The sequence below is a fragment of the Lactuca virosa genome, chromosome 5 (genome assembly GCF_052849685.1).
Source record: "Lactuca virosa cultivar CGN04683 chromosome 5, Lactuca_virosa_CGN04683_v6, whole genome shotgun sequence".
In the NCBI taxonomy this organism is placed as follows: Eukaryota; Viridiplantae; Streptophyta; class Magnoliopsida; order Asterales; family Asteraceae; genus Lactuca; species Lactuca virosa.
The window spans coordinates 404,029,880-404,052,103 of NC_136430.1; the positions used below are offsets into that span (position 1 = coordinate 404,029,880).

General features: G+C 33.0%; 2 long non-coding RNA genes across 4 annotated transcripts; one reads left to right on the plus strand and one right to left on the minus strand.

Annotated features, from left to right (window-relative positions):
* Positions 1-5,589: 5,589 nt before the first annotated feature.
* LOC145115875 (uncharacterized) lies at positions 5,590-17,423 on the minus strand. 3 transcript variants are annotated; one of them, XR_013711751.1, is made up of 4 exons: positions 17,025-17,423; positions 11,904-11,989; positions 6,353-6,438; positions 5,590-5,824 (listed from the first exon to the last, which is right to left on the minus strand). It is a non-coding gene; the product is annotated as an uncharacterized LOC145115875 (long non-coding RNA). The 3 variants fall into 3 exon arrangements; XR_013711752.1 differs by lacking the exons at positions 5,590-5,824; positions 6,353-6,438 and adding exons at positions 10,998-11,375; positions 12,791-12,901; XR_013711750.1 differs by lacking the exons at positions 5,590-5,824; positions 6,353-6,438 and adding an exon at positions 10,998-11,375.
* Positions 13,616-14,536, plus strand: LOC145116570 (uncharacterized). Its single transcript, XR_013712193.1, has 2 exons — positions 13,616-13,993; positions 14,149-14,536. It is a non-coding gene; the product is annotated as an uncharacterized LOC145116570 (long non-coding RNA).
* Positions 17,424-22,224: the final 4,801 nt, after the last annotated feature.

The following is a 22,224-nucleotide window of genomic DNA, read 5'->3' on the forward strand; positions in this document are numbered from 1 at the left end:
CTTCACAATTCTTTCTTTCTCTTCTCGATCTTCATCTCTATTGTTCACTCTCTTTCTCAACTCTAGACGCATGGAATACACACACACTCACAATGATAATTTAAGTTAGAATTTGGCTCGTTCTAAATAGTATGATGCGGGTGAGGTATGCTCAAGGAAAATGGAGTGGAGTCTCCATAACGCTGTGTCAAGAAGAAGGAGACAAAATCTGATCGATTTTTTTGAAGATGGCAGGAATGACCCCTCGAATTCCAACCTTTGACATATTTTACTCCTAATACCAGATTCTATTCGAATTAAGTTTCTAAAATACACCTTTAGACACTGCTAACTTATTTTTCTTGCATTAAGGTTATTATAAACATGTTATCATTAGTATTAAACTTTACTTATTGATGTAAATAAATACTTGACCCTTAAATGGTAAAAATTCTTATAATTACTTATTTAACTCCACTTATTTTACCTTACAAGTTATCCTTGAATGAAATCATTATTTCAGTTATTTAATAACCCTAATTTGAAATAGACAGATGGAACATAGGGTGTTACATCATTGTTCCGCGGAGGTCCGCAGAGGGTCCTCCGCGGAATGCATGTCTATACCCGGAAATGTCATTTTTTCATGTCTAAAATTTGAAATTACCCTCCAAAATGTAACATCCCGACTCCCAGGTATGAAATTTTAAGGATTTATGTACATCCCACAAGACCTACTCGACGAGTTGGTGGCCCCAACTCGTCGTGTAGAAACTAATAAAGTCGCGTGGTTTTGGAAACTACTCGACGAGTTGGAGGACCCCAACTCCACGAGTTGAGATTGTGCATGAAAACCCTAATTTTTAGGGTTTGCACCCTATTTAAAGGACCTTAAGTCCCCTCACCAACCTCCCTTACCACCTTATTGTCCAGAGAGAAACCCTAGTTGTGCTTTACTACCTCCTTGAGTGTGTGTGAGCTTTGGAGAGTAAATCTTGTGTTCTTTTGGAAGGAGACCCGAAGATTGAAGAGATTGGAGTGAAGAGGAGGCTATAGATCTGGAATCTACTTTGTTTTGGCAACCATCTTGAGGTATAAAGTTGATACCTTGACTTCTTATTTCTTAGATCTCCTCTTATGAAAGTATATGGTCATTTTGGTGCAAAATGGAGTCATTCACAGATTTGAGCTTGTCAAGAGGAGGTGGTTTCAGATCTGAACACCTCTAGGCCTCCATGGACATAAAGTTGCCCACTTTATCTAGTCTTGACCCTTCTCCATGCCCTAAACCTTTTATCAAGCTTAGTTTTAGTTTTTTAACCCCTTGATGCCTTGCATGCACGTAAAGTTAGCAACTTTACATGGTATCTTAGCCCTAAGAGGCTAGATCTGTAGTTTGGGGCCTTGGATTCGACTAGAAAGGGCTGAATACGTCAAGACAGGAAAACCCAACAAGTTGCGTAGCCAACTCGACGAGTTGGTGAGGGTTTTCCTGCTTTTTGGATGATGAAGATCTCGAATAGTTACTCTGGTGACTCGACGAGTTGTATTGAGCTCTTCCCGATTCAGAACACTGAAGGAACTCGACGAGTTGCTAGATGCACTCGACGAGTTGGGTCAACATGGACTGTTGACTGTTGACATTGACCATGGTTGAGCAAGTTTGACTTTAAGGGTATTTTGGTAAATTGGGATTTAATGGAATCAGTCATATGGTGGTTACAGGCAGTTGAGTTTGGAGTTGTGAGTTGGGATTCATTTTTATCAGTTCAACACTACTTGTGAGGTGAGTTTTCCTCACTGTACTAACAGGGTCGAAGGCACCAATTCCGACCCTTTTTGGATTGTTATCATGGTTATCGCATGATGATATGCTTAGTGATCTGTTAGATCTGTATCCTGGTATATAGGATGGTGCTGTGCTTAGTGATCTGTTAGATCTGTATCCTGGCATATAGGATGATGCTATGATTAGTGATCTGTTAGATCTGTATGACTGTTTGTACGTGCTAGCTAGCGTTTGATATATATATATATATATATATATATATATATATATATATATATATATATATGTGTTGATTATGTGTTTGGGGGTGGGTTGAGGCGGTCCTGCTTTGTGCTCTAAGCCAACATACCTAGGGCGGCCCGGATAGACTGCAGACCCATCAGGGCGTACTAGTTAGGCCGAAGTCCCGGAGAACGGTCCAGACAGGCTGAAGGTCCGGGAGGGCGGACCAGACATGCTGAAGGTTCTGAGAGTGGGCCAGATAGACTGAAGGTCCGGTGAGGGCGGTCCAGTCATACTGAAGACTCTATATGCATGCTGTTTGTTATGATATTGTTCTGGTTTTGTATGGTGTTGGTATTTTGGGGGAGCTCACTAAGCTTCGGGCTTACAGTTTTGGATTTTATTTCAGGTAATTTGGACGATCACGGGAAGGCGAAGGCTTGATCGTGCACCTCCTCACATTTTATGATTTTGATTTCTAGGATTCTCTGATATAGAACTATTTTGAAACATTTTGTAATAACTAATGGCTTTTGAATGTTTGAAGAAGTTTTAAATTTTTATGATTTTTTATGGATGTTACACAAAATTTGATTATAGCCGGTATTTTCCCATAAAATTTCTTGATTACAACCAATTTTGCTTTGACTGCAAATGTACTCTTGAAGATCAATGAGGGTATCACCTTTCCACTCTGATCTTTGAATACATAACTGGAATCATTTTAGGTCGACAATCGAACCCCTTTCTGATTTCAACCGACCTTCGATTTAGCGTGTAAGAAAATTACAGAAAAGCCTACTTGTTTGGATTTGCCGATGGACAGAGAATAACGCTGGTGATGCGTCGAAGGAGACAAAAAACACGCTACGGAGGATTTTTTGTTGTTGTTAATCGGGAAAATGAGGTATTTTAACAGTTAATGTGAATACTAATTTTGCCGACTGAAGTCACAGGAGTGACCAAAGGTGAGGGCGATGGTAAGGCAAAAAGTGATGGTAGTAGTGACAGGTAACGATCGACATTTTGTCGACGTAGTGGAACCCTAGGCGATGTTGGAGACGAGAGAAAATCATGGTCGCTGGTGTCCGGATTTAGGGAGAGAGAGAGAGAGACATAGCATATGTGTTTCTGTCAAAAATATGCTTTTAGCAGAGAGAACGACCGAGAGAAGGAAGAAAGAGATGAAAAGTCGATGTCGGTGGATAGAGAAAAAAAGAGTCGGTCAGATGGGGATATTTCCAAGCAGTCAAAGGCGGTGGAGTCAAAGGTTTTTTCTACGGTGGAGACGCTGGTTTTTTGTAATGGAGTCGGTGGCTAAACTCTAAAGCATCATAAACTTACTAGGGACCAAACTGCCAATTTAAAAAACTTTGGTGGCGAAAATCTAAATAGACAAAGTATACAATTACTAAGGTACCTTGCAATTAACATTAGAGCATCTCCAGTGGCTATACTATGCTATGATTTAAAATAAGTTACACATCAACATTCTTTTAATCTTGACCTCTAAATAAATGAATAATCCAATGGTTAAGCTTATTTACATAACTTTTTTCATAAATTTAACTAATTTACCCTCATCTTTCTAAAATATATTATAAAACTTTCTTAATTAATTAGTCTATTTTTAAAAACAAATTATATTTTATAAACATTAAAAATAATATATTATCGTCATAAAAGTTATATTTATAAATAAGATGTTATTAAATAGTTAATAGAAATAATTAATTAGTAAAAAATAATTTTTTTTAAATATATATATATATATATATATATATATATATATATATATATATATATATATATATATATATAGTCAAGATCAAATAAGAAGGAAATTTTTGGTAGGAAGGTAATAAGTTTTTTTTCTACATATTTTTTTCGCGAACAAACAAAATGAATCATTAGATGATTTATTTGTAAGATCATTCACAAGAAAAAATTCTCAAAAAAACATATCGATGATTCATTTATACAATGATTTTGTTGTTATTCACTAAAATTGTCATAAAAGTGAATTTTTTCTTAATTTACTTAAAAATGAATCATAAAGATGTTTTTTTGGGAATTTTTTCTTGTGAATCATCTTACAAATGAATCATCTAGTGATTCATTTATTTTGTTCGTCAAAAAAATATGTAGAAAAAAAACTTCTTACCTTCCTACCAAAAAAAAAATTCTTACCGGATCTATATATATATATATATATATATATATATATATATATATATATATATATATTAAAGATGTTCAAAGTTAGGAATAATAAATTTGGATTGTTTTTGTCAACTTTGGCCCTTATTCTTTAGCCATTTTGACACTTTTGGTCCTTGCAATTAAAATTTTTACTATTTTTAGGAATCTTTTAATAGTTAAAGTTTGACCACAAAACTTTAACGGTTTGACAACTTTGGTCCCTTTTCTAAAACTTGCTAATTCTTACCCCTTTAATTCTGTAGCCATTTTGACACTTTTGGTCCTTACAGTCAAAACTTTTACATTTTTTCATAAAAAACACAAAAAAAAAAAAAACGCTCCGGGGCAAAGCCCATGTTTTTCACCCTTGCACTTTCTACGTCTGTCATTTTCTTCTTTTGCTATAATTTTTGTATATTGGTCATCATATTTAATTTTTTTGTTTTTCCTACCCTCACCAAGTCAACTAAAACAGTCAACAACAACGTCTATTAATCTATAAACAAAAACGACATTCAAATCAGGCGCACACGGCCCATGCGGAGTTTGGCCACAAAACTTTAACGGTTTGACAACTTTGGTCCCTTTTCTAAAAACTTGCTAATTCCTACCCCTTTAATTCTTTAGCCATTTTGACACTTTTCGTCCTTGAAGTCAAAACTTTTACATTTTTTCATAAAAAACACAAAAGAAAAACGGTACGAGGCAAAACCCGGGTTTTTCACCCGTGCACTTTCTATGTCTGTCATTTGCTTCTTTTGCTATAATTTTTCTATATTGGTCATCATATTTAATTTTTTTGGTTTTTCATACCATCACCAAAGTCAACTAAAACAGTCAACAACAACGTCTATTAATCTGTAAATAAAAACGACATTCAAATCGGACGCACACGGCCCATGCGGAGCATGGGCAACATATCTAGTTAACTTTAAAGATGTAAATTAAAATATGGTTAAAGTATAAGAGGTAAAATGTATAAGTTGCGAAAATAAATTGACCACTCAATATTGAGTAGTCAAAATAAAAAAAAACAAAAAAGTTATCTATTCTAATAGTAATAAGTGGTCAAATAAAAAAATATATATAGTAATAAGTTATAAAAAAAGCTCCCACTAAAGATGCATTTATATATAATGGTTTTCGAAAGCTATACTAGTCATTTATATATAATGGTTTTCGAAAGCTATACTAGTTAGGTTTAGGTTTTAACAAGTTGAAGTTGGAGGTTTGATCTCCAAAACATGAAAGCCCCAAACTAACTCCTACATTAGTATCCAAAAAACATCATAATTACAAACAATAACCCTTCACATTAACGAGTGTAGCGATTTTAAATAAAAGTTATCTCTTTAATTATTATTATTACTAAGCTCGGGTCTCGTGAAAGACCCACACTTTCATAAATTCTACATTATTACTCCAAAACATGCTACATGCATATTCACAAATAATATTTTACATTGATAACTTGTTTACAAACGACTGGATACAAACCGACTAAGTTTTAATATTTTACATAACTACCCAGGATATTGTAATTTTATACAAACATAAACCGAAATACAAAAGTACTATTACAAACTATTCTAAATCTTCCAACAGTATACTACCATACTACTTATTTATTTCCTGCAATTGTTAAACATTGAGAGGGGTAAGCGGTGACGCTTAGTGAGTTCAATAATAGATACAATATAACGTTATGCCATATATATACATCAATATGGCAGAAGCAAAGAGGAACAACAAAGGCATATGAGAAATCATGTGACAGGCTTTTCATATCAATCAATGACTCGATTTAAAGATATACAGTCAATGAGATATAACAATTTCAATACTTGATAAACATCAATAATGCTTCGGCCCAAATGGCACTGAAGACAAACAATTTCTGATTAACATTAAGGTAGATTTCAGGTTTTCACACCCTGTCTAACCTTCTGACAATACCATAGAATAGAAGTCATTCTCTTACGAGACATGCTCTACATGGCCAGAGGCTTCATACCAGTACCACCGGGAATCTAAGTCCTTTCACTGATTACATGGTCAAAGGTATAACTTTGCTATCAAAATAGTGGAAATAATAACAACGGAAAAGCACAAAGCACATATAACACATAACATACAATTGTTCCTATATATTGAACTCACTGTGCTGTAATCGAATGTTGCGATAGAATTCTGAATTCTGATGAAATTACACCATCCTCAGGCCTCTAAAACCTTCAATTATACCCCTGGAGTTCATATTTCAGATTTCATAAGCAATTACTCAACTAATCTCAAGTTATGTTGTTTTCAATTTAGAAATTTTAGTTTTTGTTCTTTGTATAGCTGTCACTTGCAGACCTGTTTTACCCTTCTTAAATATCAAAATAACTAATAAATTCTAAATATTAACAAACTAGACTCTTATATCTTTCTAGTGCCACTGACCTCACATTTTTATGATTTTTCTATAATTTACTATGAATTTTACAACACAACATCCCAAAGCTGTCAAAATTCAGCCTTACTGCACTGAACATATAGCTGTTTTCACCCATCTTAAGTCCGGAATTAGATTTTAGTTTTAAAACAAAAATCAAAGTACACATTCTCATCTTTCTAGGGATATAGAGCACATATCCATACGATTTCTGTACAATTTTTGGTGATTTTTACAAAAACAGGACAATTATACCCTTTATGATTTCATTTTACCCTTTACATGATCAAACGTCATGATCAATATCACTAAGTTCTTGTTTTACAATGATAACACTGAATATTTTAGTAATTCATGCTAATTCAAGTATAAACCATGAGTTTCATTACTAATTTTCACTAATTACTCTTAAACCATGATTAAATCTCAAGTTTACATGTAGTTACTTGATTTCCATTTAAGATTCTAGGTTAATAACATAAACTCATGCCTAATTTCATGAAATCAGTGGTAAACCCACTTTGATTAAACCCTAATCTCTTAATAACTCACTAATTACAAGGGTTAATCCAAAAATTAAGAGTTCATACCTTGATTACTAGACTTGATATTTCAAGAACACTCAAAATCTTGATTTAATCTTCAAAAGTTGTTCACGATTGATTATGTGTGTGAAAATCTCCCATAGGGATGGTGAGGAACTGAAAATGGCAGAAAAAAATGACTCAAATTCGTGTTTCAATGGGTAAAAACCCGAGTTGGGTCGGGTTTGACCCGGTTTGGGTACCCGTTTTTCCCTAAACACTAAAAATTGCATAACTTTTTGCTCGGAACTCCGTTTTCGATGAGGTTTTTGCCTATACGTTTCTAACGAGATAATTTACAACTTCCAATAAAAATATCCCAGAAAAGATCTTCCAATAAAATCAGTTTTACTTATTTCCAACTTAGACGTTATACTTTCGTTAATTCCGATAGTTGACTTTTTGATCGGAATCACATAAGACATCCCCATCACTTCCAATACCTTCCAAATGATTCTAAACTTAGTTTAACTTCAAATCTTATAAAACTATTTTGTTATAACTCGACGCTCAAAACCATATCGAAAAATGGTGTTTTTAACACATATAATTTTATTCCATTATAACTACCTACTTTAAACGTTTAAAACCACATAATATCTAATAATATTCATTTTTAAACTAACATGCATATGAAACATGATAATTGAACAAGTTTAGTAAAGTGTATGTTACAAATACCTCCTCCTTTTAAGGATTTCGTCCCCAAAATCACACCGATTTAAATAATTGGGGATATTTCGTTCTTATCTCATTCTTACTTTCCCAAGTATAATTTGGGCTTCGATGATGTTTCCACTTAATAAACACTAACTCTACTTCTTTATTACGTAAATCAACCGTTCTCTCGTTTATAATCTCTTCGGGCTCTTCTACATATCTTACTTTATTATCCAATTTCACCTCGGATAACGAGACCGTTTCACCATATATGCTTGAACATTTACGCAGATAACTTACATGAAATGCATAATGAATACCTGCCAAATCTTTCGGCAATTCCAAGCGGTATGCTTGCTTACCAATTCTCTGGATGATTTTGAAAGGTCCAATAATTTTAGGACTCAATTTTCCTTTCTTCCCAAATCGCATAATGCCTTTCCATGGGAATACCTTCAGCATTACGAATTCATCCACCTGGAGTTCTATAGGTCGTCTTCTCTTTACTACATAGGACTTTTGTCGATCCTGGGCCGCTTTTATTCTTTCTCGTACAATTTGAATCTTATCAGTGGTGTCTTGAATCATTTCAGGACCACTAAGGACTTTCTATCCTACATCATGCCAACATAGTATGACATTTACGCATATATAATGCTTTATATACCTTCAATATATTTTCTACTGTTTGGATTGTTCTTTTCTTCTGACCATCAGTCTGGGATGATAGGTTGTGCTAAGTGTAACACGTGATCCCATTTCACATTGCATACTTTCCCAAAAATGAAAAGCGAAGCAAGTATCACGATTGAAAATAATCTTTAGTGGCACACCATGTCTCGCATCAGTTTCATCCAAGTATACTTGTGCGTATTTCTCCATTGAAGCTGTTTCACGCATGGCAAGAAAATGTGCACTCTTAGTTAGTCGGTCGATAACTACCCAAATGCTATCATTCTGTCTAGCAAACTTTGGCAATTGGTGCAGCACTAGACATAAAGCCAGTTCAGAATTCTATTTGCCTATCGGGGGAAGACCAGGCAAATCATCGGGGAAAAATATCAGGATTTTCATTATTAACGGGAACATCATTTACAGTTTTCTTCCCCTCTTTTGAGATATCAACTGTATAAGCCGGATAAGTAGAATATCCCTTCGATATAAACTTACGAGTTTTTAAGAAAGAAATTATTATTTTCACCATAGACATAAATAGAATCCTCCCCTTCGATAGGGATGCATACCATCTTTTAGTAGTACAAGAGTTCTGCATGGTTCTCTGAACCAATCAATGCAGATCTATATTAATCGGACTCGATTCTTTACGACCATTAAGGTCTGAATGAAAATCATTTTCTTAGTCATCACCGAAACGAAGGTAATGACATACTCGAACAAAAACGGAATCGATTACAAGCTTCTTGGTAACCTTGTGACTTTCCCTGATCCAAGTGTGAGTCCTGTGCTTCCAGTAGTATAGGCCTCTACTACTATTCACACATACTCATACTCGTCCCAAGTATTGTCTCGCAGTTCCCAAGTCACCATTCAAAAGTTTTCACAAAACAACTTTTCACACCTGAGTGTGTTTAAACAATTACATACAACAATTTCTCCTAGACTCAAGTAGGGATTTCACGTTTCTATCAAACATATCTTGGATTTCTTAAATTCACCTTCTAGAATTCTTTTTATGTATAAGCTCGATCTAGCATATTCTAATACTCTTTCATAGGTCGATAGAAATTTTACTTCCAATTCTTCATATAAATTCTTTCTCGGGTAGTGTCTACTCTACAAGACACACTATACCAAAATTTACTCTAGCAGCATGGAGACAAACGGTCTTCAACTACCTACATCATCTTCTAACTCATGCAAACCATCATGCATATTTGTTGGTTTCATTATCCTTTCATGACATCGTCATTCCTGTATATAAGTAAGTTTTCTTATCATGGTTGTATCTTTTAAGTCTACTTCATAGGAGTCTATCCTAAGAAGTCCGCATTATAGCTGCATCTCAGCAAATTCTACTAGCTTTGACTCGATTCTCTGTCATTTCTAACAACAACATTTCTTCTCATACAATACTATGGGTGTATTGCTTCTTCAACTAAGCATTCTACCTTACTTAAACAAGTAAGTTGCTTAACCTTTTACCACTAAATGACTCAATTCACCATCCCAATCTTGTATGTTAAAGTCGGCTTAACACATAATGGAACTTCTATAAGGATGTGATAGAAGTCAATCATCACTCAGTATTATTAAATACTAAGTCTGAACATCTTGTATAGGGTTACTACTCGAACTACATACTACATCACAAAATCTTGGCCTATTGAGTCTGAAAACTTCATTAGCCTTTCCTTTGACCTTCATTTAATTCTTCTAAATCTTGTACCACATTAATTTCAATACTGTCGAAGTATTTATCACCATCTTCGGTTCTTCCGACTCTATAAACAATCACTGCTTTAATCTGGACAGCGGTGGAACAACTTCATGGATTTGTACCAACACATTTATCTTGCCCAAACGTGTTTCAAACGCATATCTTTCTTCCAAAGATGCTATTATATATCAAACATACTTTAAATGTATAATACCACTCTATTGGTATTAATACACTATTTACGATAACACTTCATATTTTTATTTTATTTTATTTTACGATATCCCGCGATCGTTTATTTATAAACTTATCGATGCCAACTATCATAAGTCTCTTTATCACTTCGAAAAGTTTCATGTAAATTCTATTACGAAAATTCTTAGAATTCTGAACATAAAATTTTCTAAACCAAGGTCGGCAACAGACCTTAAACTTTCTCAAATAATAGCAATATAGGTATGAAACCTAAAGCATGCTATATTTACTTATCATTTAGCACTTAATAGAATATAAGGCATATCTCCTCTTAATATTCTAGTGCTTGTCCCCATTAGGTATTCAACCTAAAGTATACTAGATACATATCGTATCATCTTCACTTAACAATCCATGTTTAAATCTAGAAATTCTCAAAATTCCTAGTTCACATAAACTAATTCTCTGAAAATTTTGAAGTAACTTAATATCTTAGAATACTAGGGTTTATCACTACCCAATACCCCACTTAAGTATTTCCTATGGTTTGTATCCATATGTTTACAATGATTCAGTCCATATATTGAACTTCTAATAGTTTAAGTCTAAATACCAATCCATGGAATTTAGTTCACTTAAACTATTGCTCTGATACCATGATTGAAAGACCCACACTTTCATAAATTCTACATTATTACTCCAAAACATGCTACATGCATATTCACAAATAATATTTTACATTGATAACTTGTTTACAAACGACTGGATACAAACCGACTAAGTTTTAATATTTTACATAACTACCCAGGATATTGTAATTTTATACAAACATAAACCGAAATACAAAAGTACTATTACAAACTATTCTAAATCTTCCAACAGTATACTACCATACTACTTATTTATTTCCTGCAATTGTTAAACATTGAGAGGGGTAAGCGGTGACGCTTAGTGAGTTCAATAATAGATACAATATAACGTTATGTCATATATATACATCAATATGGCAGAAGCAAAGAGGAACAACAAAGGCATATGAGAAATCATGTGACAGGCTTTTCATATCAATCAATGACTCGATTCAAAGATATACAGTCAATGAGATATAACAATTTCAATACTTGATAAACATCAATAACGCTTCGGCCCAAATGGCACTGAAGACAAACAATTTCTGATTAACATTAAGGTAGATTTCAGGTTTTCACACCCTGTCTAACCTTCTGACAATACCATAGAATAGAAGTCATTCTCTTACGAGACATGCTCTACATGGCCAGAGGCTTCATACCAGTACCACCGGGAATCTAAGTCCTTTCACTGATTACATGGTCAAAGGTATAACTTTGCTATCAAAATAGCGGAAATAATAACAACGGAAAAGCACAAAGCACATATAACACATAACATACAATTGTTCCTATATATTGAACTCACTGTGCTGTAATCGAATGTTGCGATAGAATTCTGAATTCTGATGAAATTACACCATCCTCAGGCCTCTAAAACCTTCAATTATACCCCTGGAGTTCATATTTCAGATTTCATAAGCAATTACTCAACTAATCTCAAGTTATGTTGTTTTCAATTTAGAAATTTTAGTTTTTGTTCTTTGTATAGCTGTCACTTGCAGACCTGTTTTACCCTTCTTAAATATCAAAATAACTAATAAATTCTAAATATTAACAAACTAGACTCTTATATCTTTCTAGTGCCACTGACCTCACATTTTTATGATTTTTCTATAATTTACTATGAATTTTACAACACAGTATCCCAAAGCTGTCAAAATGTCCCAAAGCTGTCAAAATTCAGCCTTACTGCACTGAACATATAGCTGTTTTCACCCATCTTAAGTCCGGAATTAGATTTTAGTTTTAAAACAAAAATCAAAGTACACATTCTCATCTTTCCAGGGATATAGAGCACATATCCATACGATTTTTCTACAATTTTTGGTGATTTTTACAAAAACAAGGACAATTATACCCTTTATGATTTCATTTTACCCTTTACATGATCAAACCTCATGATCAATATCACTAAGTTCTTGTTTTACAATGATAACACTGAATATTTTAGTAATTCATGCTAATTCAAGTATAAACCATGAGTTTCATTACTAATTTTCACTAATTACTCTTAAACCATGATTAAATCTCAAGTTTACATGTAGTTACTTGATTTCCATTTAAGATTCTAGGTTAATAACATAAACTTATGCCTAATTTCATGAAATCAGTGGTAAACCCACTTTGATTAAACCCTAATCTCTTAATAACTCACTAATTACAAGGGTTAATCCAAAAATTAAGAGTTCATACCTTGATTACTAGACTTGATATTTCAAGAACACTCAAAATCTTGATTTAATCTTCAAAAGTTGTTCACGATTGATCATGTGTGTGAAAATCTCCCATAGGGATGGTGAGGAACTGAAAATGGCAGAAAAAAATGACTCAAATTCGTGTTTCAATGGGTAAAAACCCGAGTTGGGTCGGGTTTGACCCGGTTTGGGTACCCGTTTTTCCCTAAACACTAAAAATTGCATAACTTTTTGCTCGGAACTCCGTTTTCGATGAGTTTTTGCCTATACGTTTCTAACGAGATAATTTACAACTTCCAATAAAAATATCCCAGAAAAGATCTTCCAATAAAATCAGTTTTACTTATTTCCAACTTAGACGTTATACTTTCGCTAATTCCGATAGTTGACTTTTTGATCGGAATCACATAAGACATCCCCATCACTTCCAATACCTTCCAAATGATTCTAAACTTAGTTTAACTTCAAATCTTATAAAACTATTTCGTTATAACTCGACTCTCAAAACCATATCGAAAAATGGTGTTTTTAACACATATAATTTTATTCCATTATAACCACCTACTTTAAATGTTTAAAACCACATAATATCTAATAATATTCATTTTTAAACTAACATGCATATGAAACATTATAACCACCTACTTTAAATGTTTAAAACCACATAATATCTAATAATATTCATTTTTATCCCTATTTTCTTACGAACACCATTGATGTTATTATCTCTTGGTAGTCTGGTCAATTCTATGATAAGAAAGTCAACATTTTAGTCTTAGACCATCGTCTCTGTTTCCGTGTACACAACCAGGTAAATGTTGTATACTTTTCATTTGGATGTTATTTTCTCTTGGTAGCCTGGTCAATTCCAACTTGCTATTTTCCGGGTTCTCACCCAAATGGCGATTCTTGTCATATGGCCTGGTCTATCTCATTGGCATATGGCCTGGTCTTTCTTTTCTTTCTTTTGGTTCGTTGCTAGACACATTAATCAAGTATTTTCAAGTTTCCATTTACATGATTACTATTATATTTTCTACATGTGAGCCTTGAATTTGTGTGTTTGTATGACTTTATCATGTTAGTTCGTCTGATTTTTGGGTTATTATGCAGTTTTTCAAATGGGTTTGTTCGATATTGAATATTATTTGTTGTTGATCTCAGAAGTTTCATAAAGACAAGTGGATACAGGGCAATTCTGGTATTGAATAATCTCTGCCATTCATTTGTATTGTAATAGAAATAAATGAAAGTACATTTGTTCAACTTGCATTTAGACTTATCTACTTCTGAGTGGTACCTATTTCTCAATTTTCATTTGATGTTTCTATGGTTTGATGTGAAAAATACGTGAAGATTACATCAGGAGAAGGGAACAAAGTTTATTCAAGTAATATCGATTTAAAGCCTCAGTTAAGCACTTCGTTATTTTAGCATGAAGATCATATCATTTTCCCCATGTTGCCCTTAACCAAGAATGAAGACCTTTGTTCATTGCCCTTTGAGCCCAATGTTACCTTTTTTATACTAATTATAGAAGATGCTAGGAATAATATGTGTTTTGAATAATTTAGGAAGATCAACTATGAAATTATATGTATGATTGAATAGAAATTGAGCAGGTGCATATTAGGTGTTTGGTGAAACGCCTAAGTGAAGCTATCCTTCATGGTTTGCTCTGTTTTACCCCTATTTGTATTATAATCACTCTTTTTTGTGTTTTTAAAGTCTTTATTTAATAATACTTATTTGTATCTTCCAAATGTTTAACCCCATTAATATAAAATTATAGATTTACTCATAAATTTTAGGCGTGCTTGAAGAAAAAATTGCAACAAATGGAAATTGCAATTCTAATGGGAAAGCTAATGTCTATTATGGTAAAGGTATGGCTATAGATCTGCAAACCAAAGTACCCCTAATAACCTAACATCTAATTTTCAACCTTCTTAATCAAGTTTTTGAGGTTTTGCAAACAAAAAACTCTAATGACATGGTTATCCAAGTATGTGCATTTTTCATGATTGATATAACGTATCAATATATAAAACTCCAAAAATATGTACATCTCCTAAAAATGCCCATCTGGAATTAGAAAAAAAAACAGTGATAAGCAGGAATAATAATTATTGGAAGAAGTTTTTCTAAAAATGTACTCTTGGATTGAAAGGAAAAGACGAGACTTGGTGCAAGAGTCGGTTTAGGGTTTTGACAAGTTGGAGGTTTAAGAACGTCAATCACTAAAAATGGAAGGTGTTGGTGAGGTAGGAGGAGGAACAAAGTGTAATTGTTAGAGAGGAATATGCATGGTGGCTATGGTTCAAATGAGTGTAGTGGTCAGTATTGTAGGAATCAAATAATTTTTGTTTGGTTTCAAAGAAGATGTTTGTATGATGAGCTGCGAAGTCTTGAAAACTCATGTCACAAAAGCGTGGGAGGAATCAATGATAGTATAGCCGACAGATGGTATTTGTTAAATGGATAGTGGAAAGAATAATTTACCAAGCCTCCTCTACCCATTTCACCACGACCATCCATCTCTATAGTCTATACTATCACCACTTCATCAAACCCCAACTTCTTCACTTTCACGACTAGAGTTTCTAACGAAAGATGAGCATAATTGATGTCAAAGACCTCAAAACATCCTCCAATTTACAATTTTTTAAATGACCATTACAATTATGCTCCCCACACTCATCTTAACCATTGCCACCATGTTCATTGCCAACAATGATGCTTTGTTGCACCTCTCTATGTTACAGATACCTTAAAGCATACAATATATATATATATATATATATATATATATATATATATATATATATATATATATATATATATATATGCAATTGGAATTATTTCGAGATAATGTGGGACACTAACATAGTATTACACTTGGTTTGATATTTATACAATACTATCAATACACCAACTCTATTTTTGATATGACACCTTATGATGTTTTTAAGGCAAGAGTATGGAGTCGGGTGTGTGTTTTGAGGAGTTGGAGTTATGAGAATGCAAAAACAGTTAAAATCGAAGGCGATAAAAAGGTGTGACAGAGTGTTGTTGTTGGGGACGAACAAGATAATGGTGGTTGGGATGAGTGTGTTGATCCATTATAGGATCAATTGAATTTAAATTGTTTGATTTTAAAGTGTTCTTTTTTCTCAAATTACAAAGTCTTCGACATTGATTATGTGTGTATGTCTTTGGAAATTATTGGGGTGAAGGAAGTGAATAACGCAAGGGAGGATGGTAATTGTATAAAGACTAGTTTGATTGTGGTAAAATGGGTAGATGAAATATCGATGGTGGGATCTATAGTCAATTTATTAGGACAAAGTATAATTATTTCCATTTCACCACCACCGATTTACTGTACCCATTACACTGACACAATCTATCTCTATGCTATCATTGCTTCGTGCCTTATCTCATTCACCGCCTACACCGCCCATATTTCTTACAACTACGGACATAATCTATGCCAGAAACTTCCCAATGTATGTTAACATCTTTTTTTAAATCAAACGAATTTTATTAATCCCTACACTCACTCCATGTTCTTTCAACAACAACACTTGTCGCACCTCTCTACCACCTTCCATAACTATTCTCTCACATTTCCAAACCTCCAACTCGTCAAAACGCAAACTCAGACTCCCATACTCTTCCCCTAAGAAGCCGCCATAACTACAAACCAACCCTTCAAATTTGATAGTTTAATAATCTTATATACAAGTTACTTTATAGTTTGGTAAGTATTTTTAGAGTAACCATATTTTTTTAAATAATTACTTAATCACTTGTTTATTTTCGGATACTAAAATCATGAAAGATGATTTTCTAAAATAATTCTTGAAATCACTTAAATTATTTGCGTTATCCCTAATTCTAGCAATATTTTCAACATCAGGCACACAATAAGGCGTCTTTCAATTAAATTAGTGTGCTACCTAAGTAAAAAATATTACCACATCTTGGACACATCGTATATGTGTCGTCAATTGTGCGTCTCCAATGCTTAATAAAGTGAGTTCGGTACACATAATGATATACGCTATGATGTTTTACGAATTAAAACAACAAACTCGATAAGAAAACACAGTGAAACTTACTATTATCCTAATGATTACAAGTATAAACAAAATAGTAAAGTTCAATGTTCTAAATGCAAGTAATAATCCAAGACAAATTAGTGAATTATAAATGCATAAAAACCTCACCGCAAGTAATTGGAAGATGTATAGCTTTACATGTTGATGTTTATTGTATGGTTGTCTTGAAAAAAATCTCACTGGTTGAGATGCTTCCAGATGGAAAATTCTGTGGGAGGAGAGACTAACGTTTGGAAGAGATAGATCAAATTAATTAGAGTATGATTTTTGGTTGAATGCTGAGGTTGAGGGATTAATTAACTGATGATTGTAATTTATAGGTTAATTTGGGGGTTGGCTTTTGATTTTTAACAATATGGGACATATGATTGAGAAATTGTATGGTGGGTAAAAGTTATATATGTAATATGCGAATTATGAAAGATATATTGGATGTAGTGGGATGGCAAGTAAATGGTGGTGGCTATTTTAATCGTATGGATATGGGTAAGAAAAGTGTAGTTGGTTTGATCATGAATAGAGGGTGTGTGAAAGCCGTAGGGAGCAAGTGTGGATAAAAACGATAGGATGTGTGTGTGTGTTACTCACATAAAAATAGCCATAAAATAAAAATGTGGCATATGATTCTTGAAAAACACGGCGTGAGGAGCATGTTTTGGAGTCATAAAGATAGCTACAAGTTCTTTTGTTTGTATGTGATTAGCCATGTGGAGACAAAAAAGCGGTTAATAAATAAAAAAGTTGGTGGCGTAGGTGTGTTCATTAATTACTAGGTTAGAACCCGTGAAAACCACGGGTAAAAAAAAAAAACTATGTATAATTTAAAATCATAATGAAAAATCAAGTATTTGTTAAAATATACTCCCTCCGTCCCAATATTATTGTCCACAGACAAAAAACACACATATTAAGAAAAACATTAATTACCACTAACTTTATTTAATAAAATGACAGTTTTGTCCTTATTTTGTATTTAATGTTCCATTAAATGCTTAGTTAGTTAAGTAATAATGAGAGAATATTTTGGTAAAAATGTTATTTATTTTTAAAAGTGGACTATTATTTTGGGACAAACCAAAAAGGAAAGATGGACTATAATTTTGGAACGGATGGAGTATTAAATTACAAAGATAGAAGTTTTATTCTTCCAAATCATTGAAAATTTCAAGCTATTTTTCATTCAACAGTCTTCTTATGTAAATTTTTTTATAGGGGACAAATATATTATTTTGAATGTGTGTTCTCTAATTTTATTAAAGTTACACATTTTTTTTCTTTATTCATAGGAGGTAAATTTTATTTATATGTAGGACAAACTCACAGAAATAAACTTGTCAACTGGTCCATGTAAATATTTCTAATGAAAAAAATAGGACTTTTAAAAATAGGATTTTGACATAATGCTCTCTGTTAATATTTTGTTGAAAAAGACATACACATAAATACACAATAACACAAACAATAATCTAATTGTGAAAACTTTGAAAGTAGATTGCTTTAACTGGAAATATGTTGGTATTTGTTGCATGAAGTAGAAGAAGAAAATCTTACACCAGACCCATTCCTTTGACAAAGAACAAAACTAAAATTTAAATTTGGTATTGATTAATATTACTTAGATTGGCATATATACGGTTAGAATTAATGCAAACTTTTTTATAAGTGTGTGACTGGGAAGCTATGATTTGTCATTAACTTAGTCAACAATTGTTTTTGCAGTTTGTATAGCACACCTAAGTTTCTAAATGTGATCATGGTTATTTACTTATTATTTATTAATATGCGGTTAAAAAAAAGTTACATTAAACCTTCAAATTACATTATACATGTGCACAAAATTTTGCAGGCTAAACAAGGCATGTGGTTTAACAAAAATCTACAAAATGAAGACATAAGTACATCTCAGAATAAAAAATGTATATTATGTGGAAATTAAATTTACGCTTATCTTCTATAAAAAGCGGGTTTACGGGTCAACCCGCCAACCAGAACACGAGATGATCGCCACCCTTAATCCCAAACACCTTCCTTTTTTATTAAAGGCAAGTTTTTCAGTAAACCAACACAGATTATCAGATGTTAGTCAATATAAATTTTACAAAACTAAAAAAAATTACAAAAAAGAATATTAAACGGTAAGTTACAAAATGTAATAATAAGAAGAAGGAACCAAGACAGATACCAACTATTAGTAAATATAAACAGTCCTTAGAAATGATATTTCGGTAATGTATACAGATAGGGGAGGATCATAATTAAATTAAATGAGATTATTCAAGATAAGTTGAATTCCCAATGGGAGGACTTTGAAAGTATATTGATACTCCTACACATCAATCCTAGGAATTCATGGTTTACTCATGACAATCTGCACATCAATCCAAGTTCATCATAATGAATCTCATAAAGCACAAAGTATTAGAAGAAGGAAGTGATTCAAAACTTTACCTATTGCCCCCATTACATCGGCTGTGATTCCTAGGGGTGTAAACGAGTCGAGCCGAGCCGAGCCGAATACTACCAAGCTCGAAGCTCGGCTCGACTAAAATACACGGGCTCGAAACTCGGCTCGAACTCGACTCGAGCCTTGATTTTAAGCTCGAGCTCGGGCTCGTGAAATACTCGACAGTCTTGAGCTCGGCTCGGCTCGGCTCGACTAATATTTAAAAAAAATCAAAATCACTAAATTGAGTAAGAAATATTAAACATTCCACATGAAAATGTCCAAACTACCAAAAAAAACCACTATTAATCACCTAATATCAATATAATATCAACCATATATGTCATAATTGAATAATTATAAAGAAATGACATATATGCTATAAATGAAGAATTATAAAGAAATGGCATATATGTAAATTACACTAAGCTCGACTAAGCTCGCGAGCCTTACAGGCTGAGTATTTTAGTACTCGAGCTCGGCTCGATAAGGTACTCAAGTAGCTCGAGCTCGAGCTCGGCTCGATTGAGGTCGAGTCGATTTCGAGTATTTTCCGAGTCGGTCTCGAGTTTCTCACGAGTTGGCTTGTCTCACTTACACCCCTAGTGATTCCCCTAGATCAATAAAATTTACATAAAGCCCCTCATAATATTGAATGTTTTCGTTACTAATCCCCATTATTGTGAAAATGTCTCAAAAGACACTACTATACTTTTCAAGCAACAACCATTTTGGACAATTATCAAAAATCAAATGTAGAAAACATCATCGTGCTTGGTCTTCTTATCTAAAATCACTCTTACTTAAAGAATATAATGATTTGAAAAGTCAACCATGAACGATTTCTTACAGTGAAAAAGATGTTTGGCGAGTGTATTGTTGGGCAAATATTCGGCTACAAGAAGTAATTCATCATGCTCACAACAGCAACCGAGAAGATTTGGTAGATTCACATTACATAATTGACCAACCAATTTTGCTTCTTCTGATACTCATAAAATGATAAAATCAAATTCTCACATAAATATGTTATAAAATTCAAAAATAGAACGAAAAAATTGAGCTTTTTTTATACCAAAAATTGTCCGAAATCAGGCCAAACGGATCTGTTAAACCTTTTAACAACTATCCTCACTTGATTTTCAAGTTTCCCTTGTAGATGACATTTGGAGCCTTTTCACCATGTTTTAGATACAATGTTTTCAGTTGCAAAACCTGATGTTGCATTTTTAAGTTTCAAAATTGAATTCTTTAAAGGCAGGAAAGTTTCGGCTTCCTCTTCATTCCCTACCGATAAAAAAAAGAGGATTTATTTCAAATTATTATAATTAATTGCTTCAAATGACAGAAGGATATATTATGGAAATATAGAAACATACCGGTATACCACCATCTGGGTCCTCGAGAATTGAAGCTTTGTGTGGTGAAACCAGACATGGACTAATTGAGTTTGGTGCAAAATGAACTGATGTTGATGAATGTAAATCAATATCAATAACATACAACTCCACGACAACTAATTCCATTGATAATAATAGACGAAATCACTGGAAACCTCCATGGTAGAGAAATCAATATCAACATAAAATAGATGAAAATGAAGAATATTTAAAGAAAACTACCTGCAGATGGATATGAAAATAAGTACGATTATAGCTAATTAGAAACCTCCAACAACCAATCCTTATTGTGTTTCTTCCCTAACATTCTACATATGAATTACTTATTCAAAATCAATACCATAACTATAGATACATAGAAAGGGGCGAGATTTAGGGGCGAGAAGTAGGGATTTCAAAACTCAATAACGTTAATAGAATTAGATACAGTTTTGACTAGGGGTGAGCAACGTTAATAGAATTAGATACAGTTTTGACTAGGGGTGAGCATTTGGAAGGGTGGACCGGACCGGACCCTTTTTTTGGACCCCCGGGCCGGTTCTCGGTTCTAGGAATCCATCCCGGTCCGGTCCGGTTTTTACCGGGTTTAGAACCGGTTGGACCCGATTTAAAAAAAAAAATTTGTAATCTGTGAAATTTTTTAAACAACCATAACTCATTCGTTTTAAATCGGATTGACACGCGGTTTTTTCCAACGTTTAACTTACAGTTTGTAGATGAATTTAGACTATAGTTTTGTTGATTTTGGTATAGTATTCAATGAGTTACAGACTTTCAAAGTTGAGCTATCAAAGCTGAAAAATTACAGCTTTTCAGCAACATTTTTAAAATTTTATAATCTGTGAAAAATTTTAAACAACCATAACTCATTCATTTTAAGTCGGATTGATAGGCGGTTTTTTCCAACGTTTAATTTACAGTTTGTAGATGAATTTAGACTATAATTTTGTTGATTTTGGTATTATATTCAATGAGTTATAGTCTTTCAAAGTTGAGCTATCAAAGCTGAAAATTTTCAGCTTTTCAGCAAGTTTTTTAAAATTTTGTAATCTGTGAAAATTTTTAAACAACCATAACTCATTCGTTTTAAGTCGGATTGACCTGAGGTTTTTTCCAACATTTAGTTTACAGTTTGTAGATAAATTTAGACTATAATTTTATTGATTTTGGTATTATATTCAGTGAGTTACAATCCTTTAAAGTTGAGCTATCAAAGTTGAAATATTTCAACTTTTTAACTATCATTTTATATTATAATTTTGAATTTTATGTATTTTTGATAGATAAATCATATGAAATGGATCTTGGTGAACTTGATTTGTATATTATTTGATTTTATTTGGAAAATTAATTTTGCAACTTATAATATTATAACATCAAGGTAGATTAGTTATGTATGAAACGGAAACATAATCATTTTTACAAGTTGTATCGTATCAAACCTAAAAACTTATTTTAACGACTT